Source organism: Pantherophis guttatus, chromosome 8 (assembly GCF_059756535.1).
Source record: "Pantherophis guttatus breed Tessera chromosome 8, ASM5975653v1, whole genome shotgun sequence".
In the NCBI taxonomy this organism is placed as follows: domain Eukaryota; kingdom Metazoa; phylum Chordata; class Lepidosauria; order Squamata; family Colubridae; genus Pantherophis; species Pantherophis guttatus.
This window is the reverse complement of record NC_142070.1, coordinates 15585796-15612053: the sequence shown is the minus strand read 5'-3', so window position 1 is coordinate 15612053 and position 26258 is coordinate 15585796. Positions and strand designations below refer to the sequence as shown.

Genomic DNA, 26258 nt, shown 5'->3' with positions numbered 1-26258 from the left:
ATTACCGTAAATGCCTCACACTTCCGAGATAATGTGGGTGTCAGCCAGTGGTGGGATTCAAACTTTTTTAATACCGGTTCTGTGGGCATGGCTTGGTGGGCATGGCAGGGGAAGGTTACTGCAAAATCTTCATTTCCTCCCAATCAGCTGGGACTCGGGAGGCAGAGAATAGATGGGGGCGGGGCCAGTCAGAGGTGGTATTTACTGGTTCTCTGAACTACTCAAAATTTCCGTAACCAGTTCTCCGGAACTGGTCAGAACCTGCTGAATACCACCTCTGATGCAATGCAGTTAAAAATCAAATGGCAAGCCACATCAGGGTTGTGTTTGGCCTCGACTGGGCGGAGTGGGAGTGGCCAGGGTGGGCATGGCCAACTTACTGTCACTTGTGTCGAGGGCGCCTATGGCGACCCAAGCACTCTGCCAAAGAAAACAGGCTCCCGAGCTCCATTTTCAGCTACAATGGCTTCCTGCAACCCTCTGCCAGTGAAAAGGGAGTTCGGGAAGGCCGCCTGTGGCCCTCCTGAGTTCCGTTTTTGTTGGCAGAGGCACCATGGGCCAGTCCTTCCCTGTTTCCAGGGTGGCCCTGCGTGCCAGAGCTAAGCACCCACAGGCCGGATCTGGTCCCCGGGCCTTGAGTTTGACACCCCTGATCTAGAACGTCCTTATCTCTGCTGCCTGTCTATTGTACCTGCTGCTACACTGTTCATGGGATGGAGAATGAGGAATTGTCCTTGCTCAACCTACCTGTCTTTCATCCACTTCAGAGTGTCCTGTGACACAAACACTCCCACACAGTCAATCAAAATCTCCTCTATCCCTTCTAATAAAGCTATTCACTTTACCAAATATTTACTCTCCTTCATGATCTCTTATTTCTAACCTTGCCAAGTTCATTTCCAGTAAGGAATTCTAATGGTCTTATGTATTTATCCGAATAAGGAAATTACCCTGTTTGTTTTCAGATTAATCTTGCAATGCGGCCTACCTAATACACATTTGAATGGAAATTAGTTTTTTGCAGGACCCTCCCACCTTGTGTTTACTTGCTCTGATTGTGCAGTCGGACAGTGAAAAGTATGATAAATCCATTACATCTAAATGTAAACAAACTTTGGTGTTTTCAAAGAAAATGGATTAGGAACCCAATTCCACTCCAGATTTGATAATGTAAACCTTAAATCAGTATGCACAGTCTGTTTCTACCAAGCCAAAGTGAACATCTTAGAATAGAATAGAATGAATGAACTGGAAGGGACCTTGGAGGTCTTCTAGTCCAGCCCCCTTCTCAAACAGGAGAACCTCTACCAGTGGTGGTGAACCTTTTACTCACCAAGTGCTAAACCACGTCATCTGCACATGTGCACAGCTTTCGCACGGCTCCCCTATACGCTGTATGCACAATCGCACCATCAATCGCAAATGCCATTTATGCATGCATGTGCTACACGTAAGTACTCTCACGCACATGCGCAAATGTGTACGCATGTGCAGGAAAGCTCCAAAGACCATCTGGGTCCCCTGAATTGCGTGCATACGGACCAGAGGCCCAAACACCAGCTGGGGTGCATGTGCAAGCACAGCTGCAGGTGAGTTGGGCAACAGCTCGTGTGCCCGGAAGGATGGCTATGTGTGCCAACTCGGGCATGCATGCTATAGGTTCGCCATCACGGACCTATACTATTTCAGAATAGTATCAGAATAGTAGAATCTTCTTAAAAACATCCAGTGATGGAGCACCCACAATTTCTGGAGGGAAGCTGTTCCACTGGTTAATTGTCCTCCATTCAGAAATCTTGTTCCTGTTCTCCAAGCCATCAATGTTCAATAAACTTTCTGCATGTGAGGTTTACAGAGACCACCATAATAGGCAAGTTATCAAGCAATGGACCGTCATAATGCAAGATTGAGGTGATGTTTAAGCATTGTCTGGCTTAGTAGCTATGTAGACCTCCTCCTTAACAAGCCATAAATAGAATCAATCCTAAATCACTGCTGAAAAAAAACAGAATTACCTTGCTAAGTTCTGGAATCTCTTTATTTCCCACTGAAGAAATTAACTTTATGTTAAGAGCTTTTCATATTCTGGCTTGCCATTGTGATTACTCATTTTTATGGCATTTCTCTGTGTACACTGCTTTGCCTCTTTTAAATATTCTCATAAAAAAAATCTTAAGAGATAAACTAGGCTGGGATAACATACTTTCCAAGGTACTGCACAGCTAACTAGGGGTTTGAATTAATGCAGGATACCAAACAATATTGTCATGAAGCTCTTTCACGGGCTGCCACAAGATTTCCCCAGTTGTACATCTGCCAATTCTAATATAACAATTACTCAGTGGTTTCTTTTCTTTAATCCCACAAATTTCATTTTTATAACCTATATTGAAATCCCTACGCAATCTATGCTGTTTCAGTATGCCTCAAGTTATGCCTCAGTATGCCTCAGTATTCTCTGTATGCCTCAAGTTATTGCTTGGGGTTATTTTGCAGCTAAATAATTTTATACAATCATGTAACCCCATGGACAAATCTATCCATAGAACAGGGGTCAGCAACCCACGGCTCTAGAGCTGCATGTGGCTCTTTCATCTCTCTGCTGCAGCTCCCTGTTGCTGGTCGGCTCCACAATTGATAGGGCTTTCAGTTAGGACAGGTAGAGGAAACAAGACGCCATGCTAGGAGGAGACTATGATGGAGGAACCCGACTTCCAGTCGCCTCCAACGGGGCTTTCCAGTTAGGCCTTTGTGGCTCTTTGAGTGTTTAAGGTTGCCGACCCCTGCCATAGAGGAAGCACTGCTAATCCCCCTGGAGACTACAGAGGGGAAGGACAGCATAAAGGTAAGTCTAGGAAGAGAGGAGGACTCAAAAGCAGGGAGAGAGACAAGTTGCTATTACAGAGCCCTTTAGCCCATATCCTTATTCAATACTCACTGTACTGATTTTCCAACTTAGTTCCCTGGTGATAGTCAATGAATGCTTTATTATTACCAAAAGGCAGAAACTTAAAATAAGTCCAGACAATAATACAAGGCACAATAAAACAGGAAGTCACATTAAAGCAAGAGAAGATTATTCTGTACTTCAACTGTAAGATAACTCCCACTTTCCAATATTTTTTGCCCACTTGTGGTCATTCTGTTTCTCTGTTTAGGTCAGCGAATATTTCTCAAATCTTGACCCAACAGGGCACACGGATTGTCTAGTGCTGATGTAAGATTCAAGCACATGATCTACTTAATAGAAATTGGTGTGATTTATTTGCATTCCAAACACAGGGTGGTCATTTCCTTCCAGTTTTTTCCACAATAACTCAATGAAACAGTTTCAGATCAGATTGTGCAATCTTCTGGCACTGTACCCAGAGAACTTTATCAGGGGTCAGGTTTTCTCCTGAGGCCAGAGCAACGAAATCCTTGAAAGCAATTTATTTATTTAATTTATTTTGTCAAATTGAATGCCGATGGTAAAAACGTTGCAAAAAGAATGTTCAACACTTTTTGAAGAAAGAAATTAGTAAAGGTAAAGGTAAAAGGTTCCCCTCGCACATATGTTCTAGTCGTTCCCGACTCTAGGGAGCGGTGCTCATCTCCCTTTCAAAGCTGAAGAGCCAGCGCTATCCAAAGACATCTCTGTGGTCATGTGGCCGGCATGACTCAACGCCAAAGGTGCATGGAAAGCTGTTACCTTCCCACCAAAGGTGGTCCCTATTTTTCTACTTGCATTTTTTACATGCTTTTGAACTGCTAGGTTGGCAGAAGCTGGGACAAGTAACAGGAGCTCACCCCGTTACGCAGCACTAGGGATTCGAACTGTTGAACTGCCGACCTTTCGATCGACAAGCTCAGTGTCTTAGCCACTGAGCCACCACGTCCCCTTAGAAAGAAATTACTCAGAGGCAAATTGTGCAGATGGAGGCAACTGCTATGCTACTAGTTTTTTTTTTTTTTAACTATATGCATGATTTCATTATTGAATTTTCTTCTATGTGTGGCACACGTATTCTGCATTTATACAGTACAAATTCATTTTGCAATCCACTTGGGGGAGAAGGAGAATTACAGCATGCAATAAAATAAACAGAACTAATTTAAAAGTAACCTACAAATAACATTTCACGAAATCTAAATCCCTGACCTGAAGAAACATACATACCAAATTGCTGATCTTCAGCAAAACTTCATGAAAAAGCTATGGTCCTTTTTTTTTTTTTTCCCTAGAGCTGACTCCGCAGGTTCAGCTTATTCAGGAAACAATGGGCTCCCTTGGGCACATTTTTTTTTTCCTAGCCATAATTATTTTTATGCATGCAGAACCAAAAGGCAGAATTACAGCTCCAAGGGGGAAAAGAAAGTGAAGCTCTAACTTTTAGCTGATATTTCATCAGAATCACCACAGAATGTCATAATTTATATAAACCTAACAATACACTGGCTGAATCACAAGAGATTTGTATTCCAGCATAGAGTGTGCTTCTCTCTGGGCATACATACGTTTACACACAAAGGCTCACTGCATTGGCAAAATAGCTTGCATGAGAAAAAAACTGTCTGGGGAAAAAAAAGATCAATACATCCATAGAGGTCGAAGCTTATGCCACTATGGTTGATAAACTCAATCTAAGCAGGAATAGTGAAAGGAAGTTAGGGTGGTGTGGTGGCCTAGAGGTGGAGCTCTTGCCTCACTATCAGGAGGCTGTGAGTTCGATCCTAGGCAGAGGCAGCTATTTCTCTCTCTGGGCACATTGAGAATATATCTGCTGAATATACAGTATATCACAGAAGTGAGTACAGCCTCTCACATTTTGTAAATGTTTAAGTATATTTAAGTATATCTGGGGAGCTACAATTCATTGAGGGGACCATGAACGCTAACATGTACTGTGACATTCTGAAGCAGAGCATGATCCCCTCCCTTTGGAGACTGGGCCGCAGGATAGTATTCCAACATGATAAGGACCCCAAACACACCTCCAAAACGACCACTGCCTTGCTAAAGAAGCTGAGGGTAAAGGTGATGGACTGGCCAAGCATGTCTCCATATATCCTGGATAGAAGGGAGTAAACTGCCAATAATCAATAATCTAACTGTTTACAGCATTTATTTGCTAACTGTACTCTGCAATATGTTAGCTTCACAGCCAATAAACACAGGTTTATTGCAGGAGTGAAGTACTATCGGTTCGCACCTGTTGGGACGAACTGGTAGCGGCAGTGGCAGATGGTTCAGCAAACTGGTAGCGGCGACAGCATGATGCTCCGCCCACCTGCCCGGACATCGTTACTTCCTGGTTTTAACCAGGAAGTAACCTGTTTTTGACCCTCTGTGCATGCACAGAGGGTCCATAATCGCACATGATACGTGCATGCACTTCCGAACCGGTAGGGAAAGTAAGTAGATTTCACCCCTGGTTTATTGTCATATAGAATTCAAACTGAGCACATGCTGAACTTCAAATTTAGTCAGATATCCTCCAAAATACTGCATTCTGTTCTGGATATTTAATATCAAGATGATATTCATAAATCTATGTGATTGAGATCAAATAAGTGGCATTTGAAGCACCTTTGATGGTTGCCTTATCAGATAACTGAAGGACTCTCACACTGAAATAGTTCAATAGTACTTGAAAGGGTACACGCTTCTTAGAGAATTAAATTAATGAAGTGAAGCGGTCAAGGTTATCAGAAGCAAAATAAATATTTGCTTATAAGATTTTGTCTCAGGCTAAATTACATAATAAGGCTTCAGTGCCCAAGAAGGTAAGCAATACAGAGAATCCACATGCGAATAACATGCAGAAGACTTCATTAGACAAAAGCATTCCTCCTTTAAAAATAAAGAGTGTGTTATTTTTTCCCTCATTTTTTACAATGCAGCAAAGCAGGGACATGATGGTGAGTGAGGTGGTGAAAATGTTGATCACACAGTAGAAGCTCTTGATATATTTAGTGCATGTGCATGTACAAAACAGAATGAGGCATCAACCCTTTAATCACCATTGCCATCTTGAATTCTCTGATCTTCCCCTCAGATTGAGGGGGAGGGGAAGAGCCACAAGGAGGGTCATTGCTCATAGTCATTGGGAGTCACTTTGGCCTAGTGATTTATGAATAATATCTTAATATGAAATATATGAAATATCCAGAATAGAATGCAGAATTTTGGAAGATGTCTAGTTAAATCTGAAGTTCAGCACGTATTCAGTTCAGGGGTGAAATCCAGCAGGTTCTGACAGGTTCTGAAGAACTGGTAGCGGAAATTTTGAGTAGTTCAGAGAACCGGCAAATACCACCTCTGGCTGGCCCCAGAGTGGGATGGGAATGGAGATTTTGCAGTATCCTTCCCCTAGCATGCCCATCAAGCCACGCCCACCAAGCCACACCAGGCCCGCCCATAGAATTTCATCACTGATTCAGTTCGAATTCTATATAACAATAGCACTTAAACTTATATAGTGCTTCACAGTGCTTTACAGCCCTCTCTAAGCAGTTTACAGAGTCAGCCTCTTGCCCCCAACAATCTGGGTTCTCATTTTACTGACCTCAGAAAGATAGAAAGCTGAGTCAATCTTGAGCCAGTGAGAATCAAACGGCCAAATGGCAGGCAGCCAGCAGTCAAGAGAAATAACCTGCAGTACTGCATTCTAACCACTGAGCCACCACGGCTCATATGACAATAAACCTGCTGTCAAGCTAACATACTGCAGAATACAGTTAACATTTAAATGCCATAAAAAGTTCCAAGCTAGAAACCAGGAGACTGTGAGTTCTAGTCTCACCTTAGACATGAAAGCCAACTAGGTGATTTTGGACCAATCATCTTTTTTCAGCGCAACTCACCTCACAGGATAGTTTCTGTGGCAAAAATAGGAGGAGGAAGGTATGTTTTACAAAACTCCTGTTTTGTAAAAATTTTAGATTCCAGCAGAGACTTTGGTGACCCTAATGGAAAGTATCCTAATAGAAAGACTTTGTGCAATAACGCACAGGAGAAATGTCTATGGAGATTCTCAGTCATCCAGGTCATGGTTGTCCCAAAGGTGCTTTTTTCAAGAGGCAACTGGACTTGCTGGCTTTTCTTTGAAGATGTTTCACTTCTCATCCAGTCAGAGCTGAAGAAGCTTCTTGGATGAGAAACGAAACGTCTTCACAGAAAAACAAGAAAGTCCAGTGGCTTTTGAAAAAAGCACCTTTGGGACAATGCATTGGATAACTTTCCTGTCTGGTCAACATCTTGTGTACATCTGCTGGCAGTTTCCCATTCACACAACAACCAAGTGTAATCCTACTTGATTTTTGTTTTGTGCTTTTTGTTCCAGGTAAGAAAACCTGACAAAGTGGGATTACCTGTTCTAGTCAGTGAAGCAGGTAACAAGGGGTTATGTCAACCCATATGGAGAGTCCAATAAATGTCAGGTACAAGAAACCAGAAATGACAGAAAGAGCTGATCAGAGTAGTGTATTTGTTCCTTCTGGGATATTGGCAGGAATTTCACCAGACTAATGAACTCACTACAGAACTACTACATAAATACTACGAACTTTCAGGGAGACTTTCCTTTCAGTAGATTCCCCCTTTATCAGTGATTCAAAGCTGGCCCACCTTTTCACTTCTCATACAACTCTGCTTTAGATACACGACACCTATGCTTATTAAAATAAAATTAAGGACATAATTGCTGTCTTAGTTTTAAACATTATGAAGAATTTCAATAATAGTAGTATTCACTCTATCGCTATGTCCATCTTTACCTCTATCTATATAAAATTTCATGTTCTATAGCAGGGGTGTCAAACTCAATTTCATTGAGGGCTTCATCAGGGTTATGTTTGATCTTGGGGGAGGCGAGGGGGGGACATGGCCAGCTGGACATCACTTGTGTCAGTGGCGGCCCGAGCACTCTGCCAGTGAAAACAGGCTCCTGAGTTCTGTTTTCTGCTGGGATGGCCTCCTGCAACCCTCTGCCAGCTAAAACGGAGCTTGGGAGGGACGCACACAGCCCTCATGAGTTCCATTTCGGCTGCGATAGCCTCCTGCATCCTCTGCCAGCAGAAACGGAGCTTGGGAGGGACGCACACAGCTCCATTTTTGCTGGCAGAGGCACTGTGGACCGGTCCTTCACTGTTTCCAGAGTGGCCCCACAGGCCTGATCTAAGCACCCCACGGGCCAGCTCCGGCTCCCGGGCCTTGAGTTTGACACCCGTTCTATAGTCTTGAAAAGTCCAAGAAATATTGGTTTGAGTGAATTTTGAATATGATGTTTTTATTTTTATTATAATGAAGGTATTTTTCAGATAGGATTGCTCCTACAGTTTAAAAAAAATAAAAGGCCATGTTGCCTTTTTGTTTCATTTGCTTTATTTTTCTTTTGAGTGACTGTTTTTTTTAAAAAAAAAAAAAGTCAAAAAGCTTTCTTCTTCTTCTTTACAATAGCAGACAAAAGACAAAAGAGTGGGTTAGAGATTCTAATTTTATTAACATTATTGTTCTTACCATTTTCGGCAATTCATATAAATTATTTAAGCAACGGATCTGATCTCCGAGCCACTCTTCTTCTTTTTTAAAAAAATTGGATAAAGAGACAAAATAGTGGCTTAACTGCATTGTTTGATTCACTAATTTTTCTGACAGGGTTTCAAAAGTACTCTTAATTGTGTGTGATTGTGTGTCTAAGAAAGCCAGGCTGATTTTGATCAGGCCCATTGTGGGTGATCATTTTGAAAACACCTAAAGAGAGAAAAATTAATGAGCATTTTTGTCTTTTCAAAAGTACATTTAATTGCCAAGTATGATTAACAAAGGATTATATGCTGAAAGACCATGAGAGCTAAGCCTCAACGCAACATGACACTGAAATAATGCAAATCAATAAGAAATGAAAGTAGACAAAACACTTTGCTCCCCCACCCAGTGAACCATTAGCAATTTTAGATGACATTTACATAAAATCAGTATTCTTTTGAATAACTGTACAGGAATAGAAAAATAATTAAACTTAAAAATCAATGCTAAGGTAAGGCTAAAATAGGCTAAGGTAAGGTACTTCTGAACTCTTCTCTGTGGTTATCTTAATACACATCCCATAACCATTATAATCTACACTTTCGGGGTGGGCTGCTGGGGGTTCGCAGGGGTTTGGGAGAACCGCTAGCTAAGATTCTGTGCAGTTCCGAGAACCCCCAAATCCCACTCCTGACTGGCCCCACCCACCCTGCTCCGCCCCTCCCAGGAGTCCCCATGCGGCCTGTTTTGGATGCAGGTAAGTGCAGGACGCACGTGGAGTCTTGGGGAAGGTGACAAACGGGCCTTCCGGACGTTTGGGCCCATTTCCGGCCTCCAGAGGGCTTCCGGAGACTGAAGAGGCCGTATTATTATTATTATTATTATTATTATTATTATTATTATTATTATTATTATTATTATTATTATTATTATTATTATTTATTGAATTTGTATACCGCCCTACTCCCGAAGGACTCAGGGCAGTGAACAGCCGAAAGATAAAATATATATAAAATACATTTCGTCGTCCTAGAGGCTCAAGAGCCCAGGGAGGGCAAAAATGCCCCCCCCCCACTGTGCTGCAGGAGGCCGACTAGGCCACACCCACCATGGCCACGCCCACCCAGCAACCGGGCAGAGAACCAGTTGCTAAAATTTTTGAAGCCCACCCTTTATGTACACTTTATGCATTTTGTCAGCATGGTTCTAACATTAGTTTGAGGTCCCACATACTTGGTTTTTAGATGAGCTAGAACAGGGGTGTCAAACTGGATTTCTTTGAGGGCTGGATCAGCATTGTAGTTCTCCTCCGCAGGGTGGCCGGGGGCAGAGATGGCCAGGACAGCCTCCTGCAGCACTTTGCCAGCCAAAATGGGGCACGGGGGGAGGGGCGCACACAGCCCCTGCATAGCCCATTTTCGGCCTGGAGGGCTCCTGCAGCACTTTGCTGGCGTGGCCCCCCTGTGCCCAGTTTTGTCTCCCAGAGGCACTACAGGCCGGTCCTTTGCTATTTCCAGGTTGGCCCCGCGGGCCTTGAGTTTGACACACCTGAGCTAGAAAGAAAAACAGAGCTTCCCAGGAATTTTTTTTTGTTCTTAGCTATTTTATAAATACTGAACATTAACAAATAAAAGTACAGAGATGTTCGCAAACAAGAAGTCCAGAAAGAAAATCACAAAACTTGCAGCTGTAGTTATCAATCCAGAGTTGCCATCAATTTGTTTCTTCCCCTTCCCCTCTCCTTAGTTAGAAAGCTTGACACTTCAAAGATTTGCAAACACAGTACAGCTCTGTTTTAGCCCGTCTTTCACATGATGGAGCAAAAGATAGTCAGATTACTCAGATAATCCTAGTTCAAAATATTGCACAAAGATCTTAGAGCAGAATCGATAGATAAGAACCAAGATCAAAGTCAGTCCAGCTTCAGGTAAGAAGTTCCAGTATCCATAAGCAAAGAACTGTCAACTTATCAAGCATTAGTAAAGGTCAAGTTATCCAAATATCATAAGAGGGTATGAGTTCAAAGCCAAAAACACTGTATATCAGGTTGTCAAAGACACTGTTTTGTCCTGATTGCACTTGAGTAGAGATTTTTTATACTAGAAGCTCTCAACTCCTATCCTAGGCACAGTTGGCATTGTCAAGACTGATTAGAATTGCTAGAGTATTTGGAACTAATCAGAAGGTGCCCATTACACAATAACAGAATAACAGAATTGGAAGGGATCTTGGAGGTCTTCTAGTCCAACCCCATGCTCAAGCAAGAGACTCTATACCATTTCAGACAAATGGTTGTCCAATCTTTCCTTTAAAATCTCAAAAGTTGGAGCACCCACAACTTTCACTGATTAATTGTTCTAACTGTCAAGTACATTTCTCCGTAATTCTAGGTTGGTTTTTTCCTTGACTACCTGAATACCCGTGCTCCGCTACAAAACTATGTGATTGGGCTTGATAAATCGACACTTAAAGAGTTTGAAAATTAATGAGTAGTTACAATCGGCTTCTCCTCTTCCCTTCTCTCCCTCAGGCTAGCCTCACAGAAGCCCCTCCTCTTTCCCCTTCTGTCCCTTAGGCTTGCCCCATAGATCCTCTCCTATCCCCTTCTCTCCCTCAGACTTTTTAGCCCCTCTCTCCATGAGGCTTGCCCCACAGAAGCCTGTCCTATGCTATCCCATTCTCTCCAGAGTTATTTTCAAGTTGGGAGTGGGAGTAGAACATCTAACTAATTAGCATCAGAGCATGTTATAATAATATAGGAAATACTAATGCTCTGATGGTCATTTCGAAAAATCCTTTCTTAGTGAGCACCTAGAAGCCAAGAGGAACATACGTGGCAAATTTCAAGTTTGTAGGCTTTATGGTTCTGGAGATTTCGTGATTAATGCGTGAGTGGTTTTCACTTTTATATATATAGATTCTATTCTATTCTATTCTATTCTATTCTATTCTATTCTATTCTATTCTATTCTATTCTATTCTATTCTATTCTATTCTATTCTATTAACATACAGATGTGTATACATGTCATTTCACACCATAAGGTAAACAAAAAAAGTAGGTAATAAGACACACCTTACATACATTTTGGCAGTAAAGGGGATACCAAGATATGGAAAGGAAGAGGAAAAGGCACTAAATATGAACTCAAGCAGGAAGTCCTTTGTTCTCCCATTTTTCCTTCTCTAGGCTAATTCAAAACCAAGACAAAATACAAAGAAATATATTTTTTTTCCCATAGAAATACCTAGAAGGTAGAAAGATATATTAATCCCCACAATGGAAGAATGGATGGAGCTTACAAAGATGGCCAAATTAACTGCTTTAATCAAAGAAAATAATATTTTCTAGTTTTGTTTCAATTTGGAAACTGCTTCTATACTTTCTGCTGGATACAGTAAACAATGGAAGCATGACTTTGAGATTTGCTGGTAAATCTGTTACTATAGACATGTTTACTATACTAAGCATGTAAAAGAAGTAAAAGGTTGAGGCTGTACCTTACTATTTTTATTCTTTCGCACTTTAAAAAGTTGGACATTAACTCTTTTTTTCTTCTTTTTCCCATAACCCCACAGTTTTCTTTCACCCTTTTTCCTCTCCCATTTCGTTACTAACTTTATTTTCATTTGTATTTTATATTATGAAATTCAATTAAAAATATATTTTTAAAAGAAATAGCTGGAAGGAAGTGCAACTTCATTAAAAAATGTACAGGCATAATATTTTATCTCCTGCTTATATCACATTTCCATTCAGGTGTTATTTTTTTCCCCCTCTCTTAAAATGCTTGCTTGGATATTATTGCCCCAGCAGATGGAGCTGTCGTTTTAGTTTCTTTCAGGAAAATCAAAATAGGGCATTTTTCTTTTGAATTTAAGATTAGAATGCAAACTTTAGCAAATAGACTTTGCAGTTAGGCTAAAACCCACAAGTCAGCAAATATAGACAACATTATTTCCTCCTCTTCCTCTTTTTCCTGATAACAACAGCCCTGTGAGGTAAGTTGGGCGTAAGAGAATAATTGGCCCAAAATCAGCCAGTTGGCAGGACTAGAATTCAGTCTCCTGGTTTCTAGGCCGGCACCTTAACCGTTAGAGCAAACTGGCTCTATTGTTGAATGCTGAATATTGAAGCTCATGCTTTTATAAATCCATTGGGCTATCATTAAAAGTACTTATACAGCAGTGACGGCTAACCTTTTCTGCACCAAGTGCCCAAAGCGTGCATGCGTGCACGTGAATGTGCATGTGCATGCCCGAACCCCCAAAATGCAATGCGTGTGCAGACCGCCGCATGTACCCCACCCCCATATATGTGCGCATGGCCCTGCCCCTTGTGCATGCGCACGCGGGGCCCCATACTCGCCCCGCCCCTGCCCCTGCCCCCGCGCATGCACAGCAGACACCTGAAGACCAGCTGGCGGGCAGGAGGCATGTGCACATGCACAGCAGAGCTGAACTGGGGTGACGGCTCGCATGCCATCAGAGAGGGTGCTGCATGCCACTTCTGGCACGTGTGCCATAGGTTTGCCATCACAGTTATACACTATATCACTCATAGTGAACCAATTTTTCACACAGTGGTCAGTCTGTCTGTCCATCCATCCATCCATCCATCCATCCATCCATCCATCATCTATAAATAAAATTTAATGGATGCCCATCTTACCACAGGGTAACTCTATCACGGGGGTGCTTACAATTATGTGTATTACAATTGTAAGCTTACAGTCATGTATGTATATGCATATGTGTACTGTACACACACACACACACACACACACACAATTGTAAGCGACTCAGAGTTAGTTATCCTGCAGTAAGATGGGTAACCAATACATTTTATAAACACATACATACATACATACATACATACATACATACATAGTGGTGAAATCCAATTTTTTTTTACTATCGGTTCTGTGGGTGTGGCTTGGTGGGCGTGGTATGGCTTGGTGGGCGTGGCAGGGGAAGGATACTGCAAAATCTCCATTCCCATCCCCCTCTGGGGCCAGCCAGAGGTGGTATTTGCTGGTTTTCCGAACTCAAAATTTCCACTACCGGTTCTCCGAACTCAAAATTTCTGCTACCAGTTCTCCAGAACCTGTCAGAACCTGCCGGATTTCACCCATGATACATACTTACATACATACATACATACAGTGTGTGAAATATGGTGTGTGTGTATAAACACACAGAGAGACACCACACACCTAAATTAATACTAACTGCTAAAATCCAATTACAGATTGGGAGGGGGAGAGGCAGGATGTATTGTCATTTGATCAACCACCTCCACTGTAATGTTCTTCCATTGGGGCCTCAAACTAACTGACAGAGCTAGGTCTTTAGGCCAGGAGGGCCACCTCACATGGGGGCAGGGCAGAGAGCAGGGGCAACTCCTCCTGGACCCTGCCAGAAAAATCAGGGTGATGGGGGGGGCCTCTAGCATGCCTCCTCTGCCAGCACGAGTGGGGCCGGTCAATCCCAGCGGATGAGATGGTCCCTCAAGTAGCCCAGACCCATGCCATGAATGGCTTTTAATGGCTACCATAAAAGGAGGATTTTCACTGATAAAATTATATTTTAATTGAATATAGGAGTCTGTAGATGGTTCATAATATAATTAATTAACAATTCAGAAAATTTTGATTTAAGAGGCTGAAGTTTTTAACCCATCGGATAAGCAAGTAGCTGCATTTTGACATGCAGGGAAGAATACAGTAAATAAGGCTAAGCGTTTGGCTTGCATAGTTTTCTAACAAGAAACTTGTCATGTAATTTATACATCTAAGTCAGGGGTGTCAAACTCAAGGCCCGGAGGCCGGATCTGGCCCACGGGGTGCTTAGATCTGGGCCGCAGGGCTGCCCTGGAAACAGCAAAGGACTGGCCCACAGTGCCTCTCTCAGCAAAAATGGAGCTTGGGAAGGCCATGGGCAGCCCTCCCGAGCTCCATTTTTACTGGCAGAGGGTTGCAGGAGGCTGTCACAGCCGAAAATGGAGCTCAGAAGCCCATTTTCTCTGGCAAAGCACCCGACCATTACAGGCACCCCTGACCCAAGTGACATCAAGCTGGCCACACCCACCTTCGTCATGCCCCATCTGGCCCCTGAGGTCAAACAAAACCCTGATGAAGCCCTCAATGAAATTGAGTTTGACACCCCTGAGCTGAGTAATCACAGTACCCAGAATATTGTTGAGTCAATATATTGTTGAATGAATACATACAAGATTTGTTGTCATTATTGTTGTTAGACCTTCCATCATACTTTATGTAGACTTCCAAAAAAGTCTTCCCCTCAAAACTGCTGCTGTTTCTAAGATAGCCTGCAAGGAAGTCTTGGCCACCTGTCTGTTTTAGTTGGAGGAAAGCTAATATATCAATCTGACAAATTAGAACTGGAATGTTAAAAGTGGCCATTATATAATTCACCTTTGCTGAACTCTGCTAGCCAGCAGTGCCCCTAATACTAGATTCATTGACGTGGGCAGAATGAATTCAGATCCCTAATTGCAAAAGCTAAAATTGTGTCCGTGAAACAAGCAGTGTCCTCACATTAAAGAAGTGCAATTGTCTTTCTTCCCCTCCTTGACCACCTCCAACCCTCTCCTTTCTCTCATTCCTTCAGCACAATAGCATCCTTCAGGGTTTGTGAACATCAGATCCTGAATGTCATTCAGTCTAGTTTGGGTGGCAACAAGCCCATTCTTCTCCAAATTAAAGCAATTTGCGGTCCAATTCTGAAGAACATGAAATATGAAAGTATTCATTCTAAACCATTGGAATCTTGGAGTAGCTACATCCAAACGCAAGGGCATTTGCAAGCGCACACTGTTTTCAGTAGACAGCCAGGTCAGGGGTGGGATTCAACCGGTTCGTACCAGTTCGTGAGTACCGGTAGTTATGACTGCGGGTGGGCCCGCCCGCCGCCCCACCCCGGCGCTATGCTGTCCTATTTAGCTGCATTTTTTAAGCCTTGCGCATGCGTTTAAGTACACGTGTGAGCAAGGCACATCTGGAAAAGGCTGCATGCATGTGGGGAAGGCTGCACATGTGCGCACTCACATTTTCAGTGCTGGGGCGAACCGGTTGTTAAATTAATGCTAAGATTCCCTTCTATTTAAGTTTTCCTTCAGCTGAATTTAATTTTCTCTAACTGCCAGAATTTAAACCATTTTCAATTGCTGCTCGCCGTTCTATTATGATTTTCTTTCATCCTTTTGTATTTCTCTGCAGGAACTTATCCTGATAAACACCCCTGTGAGAATCTTACCTGCAGCCATACCAAAGGAATTCAGTATGTTCAGCAAAGTTACCAGATCTGGACTGCAAATGTCTGGGTGAACATTAAATGGCAACAAAGAGCAATGGTTAACATTGTGTAGTTATACTGTGGTCATTTGGATATTTACATTCCAGATCTGGTTGCCCTAATGTTGAGGTCCACCCTTATCCCTGGCATGGACATGTAATTATATTGGGTTATACATATAAACTTGAAGAACAGGAGGAAAAGGTGCATCTAAGACAACTGTCAGATAAAAAAAGTTTGAGTCCGAAACTGAAATGAAATTTGTGAAAGTGTTTCAGACTTGAGCCTCTTTAGTTTTCATGAAGATAAACAGAAGGAAGGAAGAAATGAATTCAGACTTCCAAGATACTGTAACCATATAATAAAAATAGTATTAGTGTCAAGTGCCAGAGAAATTAGAAAATCCAGGTAGTTCAAATGGGTATAAAGATGTATTGAAAGCTTAATCTCTCTACAAGAATCTGAGCTACTAACGGTCAAAGCAATTTGGCAGTAGATAAGAGTCAAAGCAATTCAAGGTGGACTGGACTCTTGTGTGCATGAAGGGATTCATGACTAATGATGCATTTGACCCCTCCCTTGGGCTCAGCATGGGAATCTCCTGCAATTAGGATCCATAAGTAGTTTTTTAGTCTTCCAAGCTGATCTACCTTGAAGGGTTGATAGTAACCGGCTTGAGAACAGTAATTTACAAACAATAGGTTTAGGACAACTGTGCTTCCTAAATGTGAAGTCCTCCAGATGAGTTACATCATAACTCCAATATTCAGGTAACATAGCCAGAAAATATGGGATTTTTTTACACCAGCCCCACAAATGGAAAGGTTGTGTTGAAGAAGGAGGACAGTAATGGATAATACTGTTGAGTTCAATACTAAATTCAGATGATCATTCTAAACTTCATGAATCTTACTTCTGCTTTATTCCCCCTGGCTTAGCACTTGTGTTTTCTAATGAGAAAACTCAACATGCAATAATCTAATCAAGTCAGTTGCCTAGATTATAGTTTCAAGGAACAACGAAACTTGGAAACTATAGTAGTGGCCAAAATTGTGGAAACCTTTTGGGAAAAGTGTATTTTCTAAAACTAGCTAATAACACCACTTTTTTTTTTTTGGAGTAGTATCATAAAATTATTTATCAATGGAAAGACAATTTAATCAAGAATGTAATGCAATAACTTTTATGAAGGATTTGCTATTAGAATAGCAGTTACAGTATAAAGAAGAAAAGTGAAACGTAGAAAAAACGAGATATACAAAAATTAATCACCATAGAAAAAACAAGATATACAAAAATTATCACCATGTCAGTTAATACTTAGTTGGGTAATCTTTAGCATGATTTATGGCCTTATAACGTCTTCCCATGGAGTGAACCAAGTCTTTAAGTTCTGCAGTTGTTATAATGGGAAATTAAGATTGCTTCTATTAACTGGGTTTTATTGCTGGGTCGCTTCTGACTAACAAGTTTCTTTAGTCGGCTCCATTGATTTTCAATTGGGTTAAGGTCTGGGCTATTCCCTGGCTATTCCAGCAGTGGAATATGATTATCTTGAAACTACAAAGAAAAAGTGGTGTTATTCGCCATCAAACCTCAAAAATACACTTTTCCCAAAAGGTTTCCACAATTTTGGCCACTACTGTATAATGTGTAGGTGCCATACTCTCAGAGAAAGTTCTAGAGGCCAGACCAAATAGTAAAATGCAAACTTGATGTATGAAGCTTTCTAACTCACCATAACCTTAGCTTGACTGCTAAAACTAAACTGGTCCAATCTCTCCTGGTATTTCAAAAAACCAGTTAAACCTGATTTTTCTCTGAGCTTTCATGGACTGAAGGTTTAGTAATAAAAAACTCTCTTGCCTTATGAAAGGAATGCACTCTGCTTAAATGTGGGACAAGTGGTTATATATGTACTCAATAATTAATTTAAATTTCTATATCCATAGAGTTCTGTATCAAGTTGTACAGTTAACAAGGATGACTCAAGTGACATATACTGTATTTTTCAGAGTATAAGACGCACCTTTTTCTCCCCTAAAAGGGGTGAAAATTTAGGTGTGTTTTATACACCGAATGTAGCCCGTCCACTCACTGGCCTCTGCCTCCCAGCAGTTACCTCCTTGCAGCAAGCAGCAAGAAGAAACACCTCCTTTCAGCTTCAGCACAGCCTAATTAGCACAAGTTGATTGGATCGGCCTCCCGACTCTCAGCTGATTTGCACTCAGCTGTTTTGCGCAGGCTCTGCTGCTTGCTGCAAAGAGGTAAATTGCTGGAGCAGATTTTTTTTTCCCTTGTGCTAATCAAGCTATGCTGAAAACGAAAATGAAAGTAAAGCAGGCTGTTTGCTGTTTGCTGCAATGAGGCAAAATTGCTCAGAGGCAGAGGGAGATTTCTTTTTCTTCTTTTCCTCACCAAAAAAGGTAGGTGCGTCTTATACTCCGGTGCATCTTATACTCCGAAAAATATGGTAAATTTTTGTAGTGTAAAACTCTAAGAGGAATGAAGTGGCATATTGCACGGTTGCAGGAATTGGGTATGTCTAATTTAGAGAAAAGGAGGACTAGAGGTGCCATGATAGCAGTGTTTCAATATTTGAGGGGCTGCCAAAAAGAAGAGGAGGTCAACCTATTTTCCAAAGCACCAGAAGGCAAGACAAGAAACAATGGATGGAAACTAATCAAGGGGAGAAGCAACCTAGAACTATGGAGAAACTTCCTAACAGTGAAGACAATTAACCAGTACAACAGGTTGTGCCTTCAGAAGTTGTGGGTGCTCCAACAATGGGGGTTTTTAAGAAGAGACTGGAGAGCCACTTGTCTGGAATCACATAGGGTCTTCTGCTCAAGGTTGGATTAGAAGACCTCTAAGGTTCCTTCCAATTCTGTTACATAAGGTAAAGGTAAAGGCCCCTCGCACATCTGTGCTAGTCGTTCCCGACTCTAGGGGGTGGTGCTCATCTCCGTTTCAAAGCTGAAGAGCTAGTGCTGTCCGAAGACATCTCCGTGGTCATGTGGACAGCATGACTCAACGCCAAAGGCGCACGGAACGCTGTTACCTTCCCACCAAAGGTGGTCCCTATTTTTCCTACTTGCATTTTTTACGTGCTTTTGAACTGCGAGGTTGGCAGAAGCTGGGACAAGTAACGGGAGCTCATCCCATTACACGGCACTAGGGATTCGAACCGCTGAACTGCCGACCTTTCGATCGACAAGCTCAGTGTCTTAGCCACTGAGCCACCACGTCCCTTATAATAAATTACATAAATCCAAAAGTTACATAAATTATGTAATAATTTACATAAATCCTTACAATCTAAATCAGTGGTCCCCAACCTTTCTGGCTTTGTGGACTGGAAGCAGCAGTGGTGGTGGAAGGGGGGAGGGGATGGTTTTGCACAAGCCCTCGTGCAAGTGGACCTGTGTGTGCAAGCATGCTTGCCTGCTGCTTATGCAACCTGGTTCTCAACGGGCCACAATTCACTAGCAGGCAGCACCCCGGGGGTTGGGGACCCCTGATCTAAATGACAAGAATTTTGTAAACCAAGTTTTTCATTGGTTTTGGAGGGGAGAGGTTGCATCTTATAGCTTTGGTAAGAGCACCGAGGGTTAACTCATAAACTTTATTTCTACTTTAAAGAAAGAAGCAAACAAATAACACACTTGAAATTCAAACACCATAATTTGGTGATTTGCTACAGAAATATACAGAAAATTATATTTGATACAAAGTCTTAGGAAACTATATGTAATGTACTAGGGCAATGATGGCTAACCTTTTTGCCATCACGTGCCAAAAGCAGGGGGAGTGTGGGGGGGTCATGCCCACACCCATAATTTAATGTGGCCCGCCCCCCCACACATGCGCGCATGACCCCCCCTGCTCTCCCCCTGCTTTTGGCACACGATGGGCCCAGTAGGCCCGTTTTTCGCCCTCCCCAGGCTCCAGAGGCTTTCTTGGAGCCTGGGGAGGGCAAAAACGGCCTTCCTCACCCCAATCCACCCCGGAGGCCCTCCAAGGCTGGAAACAGCCAGTGTCCCGACTTCTGGTGGGCCCAGAAGGCCTGAAAATCAGCTGGCCAGCGCGAGCATGCGCGCTGGAGTTGAGCTAGGGCAATGCTCGTGTGCCCACAAATATGGCTCGGGTGCCATAGGTTCGCCATCACAGTACAAGGGCATAAAATACATAAAATATTTCCCAGAATTGCATAGGTATTTAAGGTACAACAAAATCCATTTCTGGCACACAACAATATTGAGGACTTTATAGGAACGACAAAAGGGGGGGAGCACCAGTTATATCAAGTCTCATCAATGTTTAATGAATTATTCCCCTTGCACTAGATGCTCTATACATAGCACATCTCAAACTTGGTTTGAGCAAGACTTTTTACAGCTAAATGGATTAAGACAGCCACTTCAATTCATCCTTATGCAACAGTATCACATAAAGAAGATCCGCTTCTACTCCTGAGATTGCATTTTAAATGTATTAGCCCACAACCAAACTCAATTTCATTCAACAGTATTGTTTTTTTTTAAAAAAAGAAAGAATGCAAGCTAATTGTTCCATGTCCTTATTAATCTACTATAAAGAAGATTTGTTTCTCCTAGCAAAGCGTTCATCAGGAGAAATTGCACTTTTGACACAATATATCTATAGTAAAACAGATTTTAAAAATGTTGCTGCAATTCAAAAGGGAACATAAAACCCATTTCCTCTTCTGGTCTACTCGAAACACAGTTAAATCCGAACTAGATTCATTAGATCTGTTGCATTTCTTCTTCTCCCTCAGAAACACAAATGGCAGAGTAAGGTAAAGGTATATGTTTAGTGGTGAAATCCATTTTTTTTTTACTAGCGGTTCTGTGGGCGTGGCTTGGTGGGCGTGGTGTGGCTTGATGGACGTGGCAGGAGAAGGATACTGCAAAAACGCCATTCCCACCCCACTCCTGGGGGAAGGATATTGCAAAATCTCCATTCCCACTCCACTCTGGGGCCAGCCAGAGGTGGTATTTGCCGGTTCTCCAAACTACTCAAAATTTCCGCTACCAGTTCTCCAGAACCTGTCAGAACCTGCTGGATTTCACCCCTGTATAGGTTCCCACGCACATGTGTGCTAGTCATTTTCAGCTCTAAGGGGTGGTGCTCATCTCCATTTTTAAGCCAAAGAGCCAGCGCTGTCAGAAGACATCTCTGTGGTCATGTGACCGGCATGACTAAACGCCGAAGGCGCATGGAATGCTGTTACCTTCCCACCAAAGTGGTCCCTATTTCTCTACTTGCATTTTTTACTAGGTTGAACTGCTTGGTTGGCAGAAGCTGGGACAAGTAACGGGAGCTCACTTTGTTACGCGGTGCTAGGGATTCGAACCGCTGAACTGCTGACCTTCTGATTGACAAGCTCAGTATCTTACCTACTGAGCCACTGCTTCCCTAATGGAAAAGTACTCCAAATGAAAATCCTCAAAACAATTTTCCTGTGTTCCCACACATTTCATGCTGCGTATACAATAAGCAAACTTTTTTCCAATGACCTTGAGCAACAACCTAAGTTCTTAGACAAATATAATAAGGACAACGTTTAGACCAATTTCTGATTCTTGTAACTCTTGCACACGCAAAATGAGAGCAGGACATCAGCAAAAGGGATCAAAATTTTAGTGGATGAACAAGGATGTGATGTGTGAGCTTTCCCTGAATAAATATATTTGAAATTGAGTGTTTAGATTAAGCCTCCAGTCATGCAATCAGCTCTTGAAAGAGGTATCCCCATGTGTCCAGGAAAAAATTTAAAAGGCAGTTTAATTAGCACATTTTTCATTGCATTTTAAAGCCCGATCATTTTAACATCATTCCACTGTAAAGCCATATATTTACAAGTGATAACATAAATTTACCTCAACAAATCTTTGGGAAAATGGGCATTTTATAGTTGGTCAACCAGTTAAATTATATTACCTTCAAATCAGGTTTTATGGGGAAAGAAAGTGTAGCATTTGATGGGAGACCTTTTGCATATACCTATTGTCTGTCTCTCAGTCAATCATCCATCCATCCATCATCTGTCTGTCTGTCTGTCTGTCTGTCAAATCATTACCTTGGTTGGGAATTGTTGGCGGTCATTTTGTTAACTAACATGAGTGACCAGTGAAATTCATGCTTTCTTCTTATCTGGCCATCTGGCTATCCATCTATCTAACTATCCATCTATCTGGCTATCCATCTACCTGGCCATTCACCCACCCATCCATCCATCCATCCATCCATCCATCCATCCATCCATCCATCTATCATTTATCTATCATCTATTTATATACCTATTTTTTTCAGTATCTTCAGGAAGGCAACAGTGAGACAGTACATGCAGTCCTGGACTTACAACCACAATTGAGCCAAAAATTTCTGTTGCTAAATAAGACAGTTTTGCCCCATTTTACAACTTTTCATGTCACAGTTGTTAAGTGAAACACTGCAGTTGTTAAGTTCGTAACACGTTATTAAGTGTTCCCATTGACTTTGCTTGTCATAAAGTCACAAAAGATGATCACATGACCCCCTAGACACTCCAACTGTCATAACTGTGAGCTAATTGCCAAGCGTCCAAATTTTGACCATGTGATCATGGGGATGCTGCAATCGATATGAGTGGAGAAAGGGCCGTAAGTCATTTTTTCAGTGCCACTGTAACTTTGAACTGTCACTAAACAAAAGGTTGTAAGTCAAAAACTACCTGCATTCCAAATATAACCAGAAACCTGACCTTCAGATACAGAAATAGGTCAACTATCCATCTAGATCTGGTGATGGGGAACCTACAGCATGTGTGCTGGAAGTGGCACACAGAGCCATCTCTCCGGGCATGACAGCCGTCGCCCGTTGCACTTCCGGGTTCTGGTGCACCAGCCAGTTGGTCTTCATGCATGCGGGAGCACTGGAAACAAGGAGAGCAGCCGCCCGGTTCGCCTGCACGCGGTGGGAAAATGATCTTCCAGGTTCTGGCATGCACATGTGCACTGGCCAGCTGGTCTTCATGGGTTCATGTGTGCCAGAAACCGGAAGACCAGGTGGCCAGTGCGCATGCGCATGCCAGAAACCAGAAAATCATCTTCCCGGCACAGCATATGGACCGGGGAACTGCTCTTCCGGTTTCCAGTATGCACAGGCACCCCCATTTCGGCACTCAGTGCCGAAAAGGTTAACCAACACTGATCTAGGTTTTCGCAATTCTGTTACCTTCTTCCAATCTTTCACTTGGATAATCCATTTGCTCCCCAGCCATGAACTAACGTTAGAACTATTTCACAGACAACCTTTTTAATATTAACAAAGATGAAATTTAGAATGACTTGATTATTCAACTCTGACAGTTTTTTTACAGCTATTCAAATGCATTATAAAGAGAAGAAAAATAGAACACTATATATTATTATTATTTTTACAAAAAAATATGATATTCAGCATTCTACTAATGATTTCCAAACAAGCAAACACACCCACAAATGCAGAGACAAAACTTAAGCAGCAAGAACAAATGAATGCATTATTTTCTTCAATTTATGCACCAATCTAATTGCGATGCAAATGCAATTAAGGAGATCTAAGACATGCAAAACTAACATAGCATATGGTTCTCAGTTTCCAAAAAATCAGAGACATAAAAGAAGATTTCACAGTTTGGCTGCGAACATGGAATCCTGATTAAAAGGTTGCTGAATAAAGTAGATGCCTGCATCTTTTTAGCAGTGGGTTTTTGATTTCCGCCAGAAATTGTTGCTGTGAACAACATAGGTAAGGAAAGCCTACACAGGTCTTGATAACTTAAATTAGGGTTTTCCAAGTCCTACTGTGAAATCATTTGCAGGCAGTAATTATATTCAAATGTAATCATTAGAAAAGATAGTAATGCCACTCAAATTCACCCATCCCCTCCCTGGTAAAGAGATACAGAAGTAGTATTGTTCGAACAAAAAGACTAAAGCAATTTGGGGAATGGAGCCCTGGCGAGTGTTCAAAAAGTGAATAATCCCACAACAGATTCTCACTAGCTAAGAGATGTAAGGGATGAGGCAAGACCTTCAGAAGAGTTTTGAGAGAGGACGGTGTACGTGCCAAATGAAGTCGTGCTAATTAAGCTGGTGGTAATTGAGGATGAAATCAAATTTATACACTCGAGGTCAGATAATATAAATGTTTTACAACCTTCCGATAAAAGAAATCCCATGGCTGTCTCATCTTCAGGAATTATATTTTACATTCAGAAGTTCAGTCCAGCGATAGGCAGTTTAATTCAAGGCAGAGATCTGGTGTGTCCAGCATCACACACAAAAAAATGGCAAAAACTGTGGGAATACCAGTCCAAATACCAGGAACACAGACACAAAATAGCAAAAACTATGGGAATATCAGTCCAAAATACCTGGAACACACACACAAAATGGCAAAAACTGTGGAAATATCAGCCCCAAATACTTGGAACGCACACACAAAATGGCAAAAACTTATTTATTATTTATTTATTAGTCACATTTTTATGCCGCCCAACTCCCGAGGGACTCTGGGTGGCTAACAACAAAGAATAAAACAGTGCGAACAGTATCCCATACAAAAGTTTAAAAAAACATTAAAACCTATACATTCCAATTCATGGCCGGGTCTCGCAAGATCACCGTAGTGAGATCAATGGCCCCAGGCCTGCCGGAAGAGCCAAGTCTTCACCGCTTTCCGGAAGGCCAGTAGGGTGGGGGCAGTCTGGACCTCAGGGGTTAATTGGTTCCAGAGAGCCGGGGCAGCCACAGAGAAGGCCCTCCCCCGCGGGCCCGCCAGCCGACATTGTTTAGCTGATGGGACCTAGAGGAGACCGACTCTGTGGCATCTTACCGGTTGTTGGGAGCTATGCGGTAGAAGGTGGTCTCGAAGATAGCCTGGCCCTTAGCCATGTAGGGCTTTAAAGGTAATAACCAACACCTTGAATTGCGCCCGGAGACCGATAGGGAGCTAGTGCAGCTCACAGAGAATTGGTGTAATGTGGGTGTATTTAAGTGCACCCACAATAGCTTGCGCGGCTGCATTCTGGACCAACTGTAGTCTCCGAACACTTTTCAAGGGTAGCCCCATGTAGAGCGCGTTGCAATAATCCAACCGTGAGGTGACAAGGGCATGAGTGACTGTGAGGAGAGCCTCCTGATCCAAGTAGGGTCACAATTGGTGCAGCAGACAAACCTGTGTAAAGGTCCCCCTAGCTTCAGCCATCAGATGTTGTTCCAAACTCAGCTGTGAGTCTAGGAGGACACCCAAATTGCAAGCCCGTTCTGAGGGGGGCACTTTCTCCCCCCCCAGAACCAAGGATGGACAATCAACATAGTCTTTAGGGGGCAATACCCAGAGCCATTCGGTCTTGTCTGGGTTAAGTCTGAGCCTATTGACTCCCATCCAGATCCTCACAGCCTCCAGGCACATCACATCCACCGCCTCACTGAACTGACGGGAATATCAGTCCAAAATACCAGGAACACAGACACAAAATGGCAAAAACTGTGGGAACACCAGTCCAAAATATATGCAGTTTACACATTAATTCGAATGACACTCCCTTTTGGACTTTTTGCATGAAACAGGAAAAATGAAATTGTGACATATGGGTTTGATGATTATACAAAATGATAGGTAACAGGAATAATGAAAGCTATGTCATAAATTTAGAATAAAAGTACATTTAAACTCATATCTGTTGTAAAAGAAAGCGAGAAGTGGATTTGTTCTATTTCTTTCTCTTTCAGCAGTTTTGGCTCTGCTTTCTTTTTCATTGTTTACCTTTTTGTTCCTTCTTCTTTAATTATTCTTTTTTTTGTCAGTTTTTAATCTCTTTATCTGAAAAATTTAATAAAGTTATCAAAATACATGCAGGGGTCCTGGCTGCTTATTATCCCTGCATGCGTCCTTCCCAATCAGAAGATTCCTGCTAGAAGCATTACAATTAAAAGGACACATGGTTAGAAGCCTACCCAAGTCAGCACCGATGAAAACTGTAAGAGAGAATGTGTTAAAACTGAAGTAAAGCTTTAGAATGGTGAAAACCGGGTTCCATTTTGCACCGGTCACGGGTTCTTTAATTTTAAAGAAATGAAAAGCAATTTATATGCAACAATCCAAAACAATCGGTGGATGGAGAACACGTTTTGTTGCTGTGCTTGCAGAGTAGAAAGCTATGATAACTTTAAAGCAGTCAGTCTGCTGTCTCCAGTCGTCCACCTTGCCCTCTCTTCTCTATGAAGACAAAGCACTGACTTTGTCTTTTTATCACTTCAAGAATAGGATCGACCTTTTACACGGTCCAATGGGTTGCATGGTCTGGCAGTCATCTGCTTTGACTCAGTTCTTCAGTTTCAGCGCTATGTAGTAAGATGGCAATTTTTCACTTCTCTGCTTTC

General features: G+C 42.2%; 1 protein-coding gene across 2 annotated transcripts in view; it reads right to left on the bottom strand.

Annotated features, from left to right (window-relative positions):
- CCSER1 (coiled-coil serine rich protein 1) overlaps positions 1-26258 on the bottom strand; it is an 852922-nt gene that overhangs the window by 705409 nt on the left and 121255 nt on the right. The window lies entirely within an intron of this gene.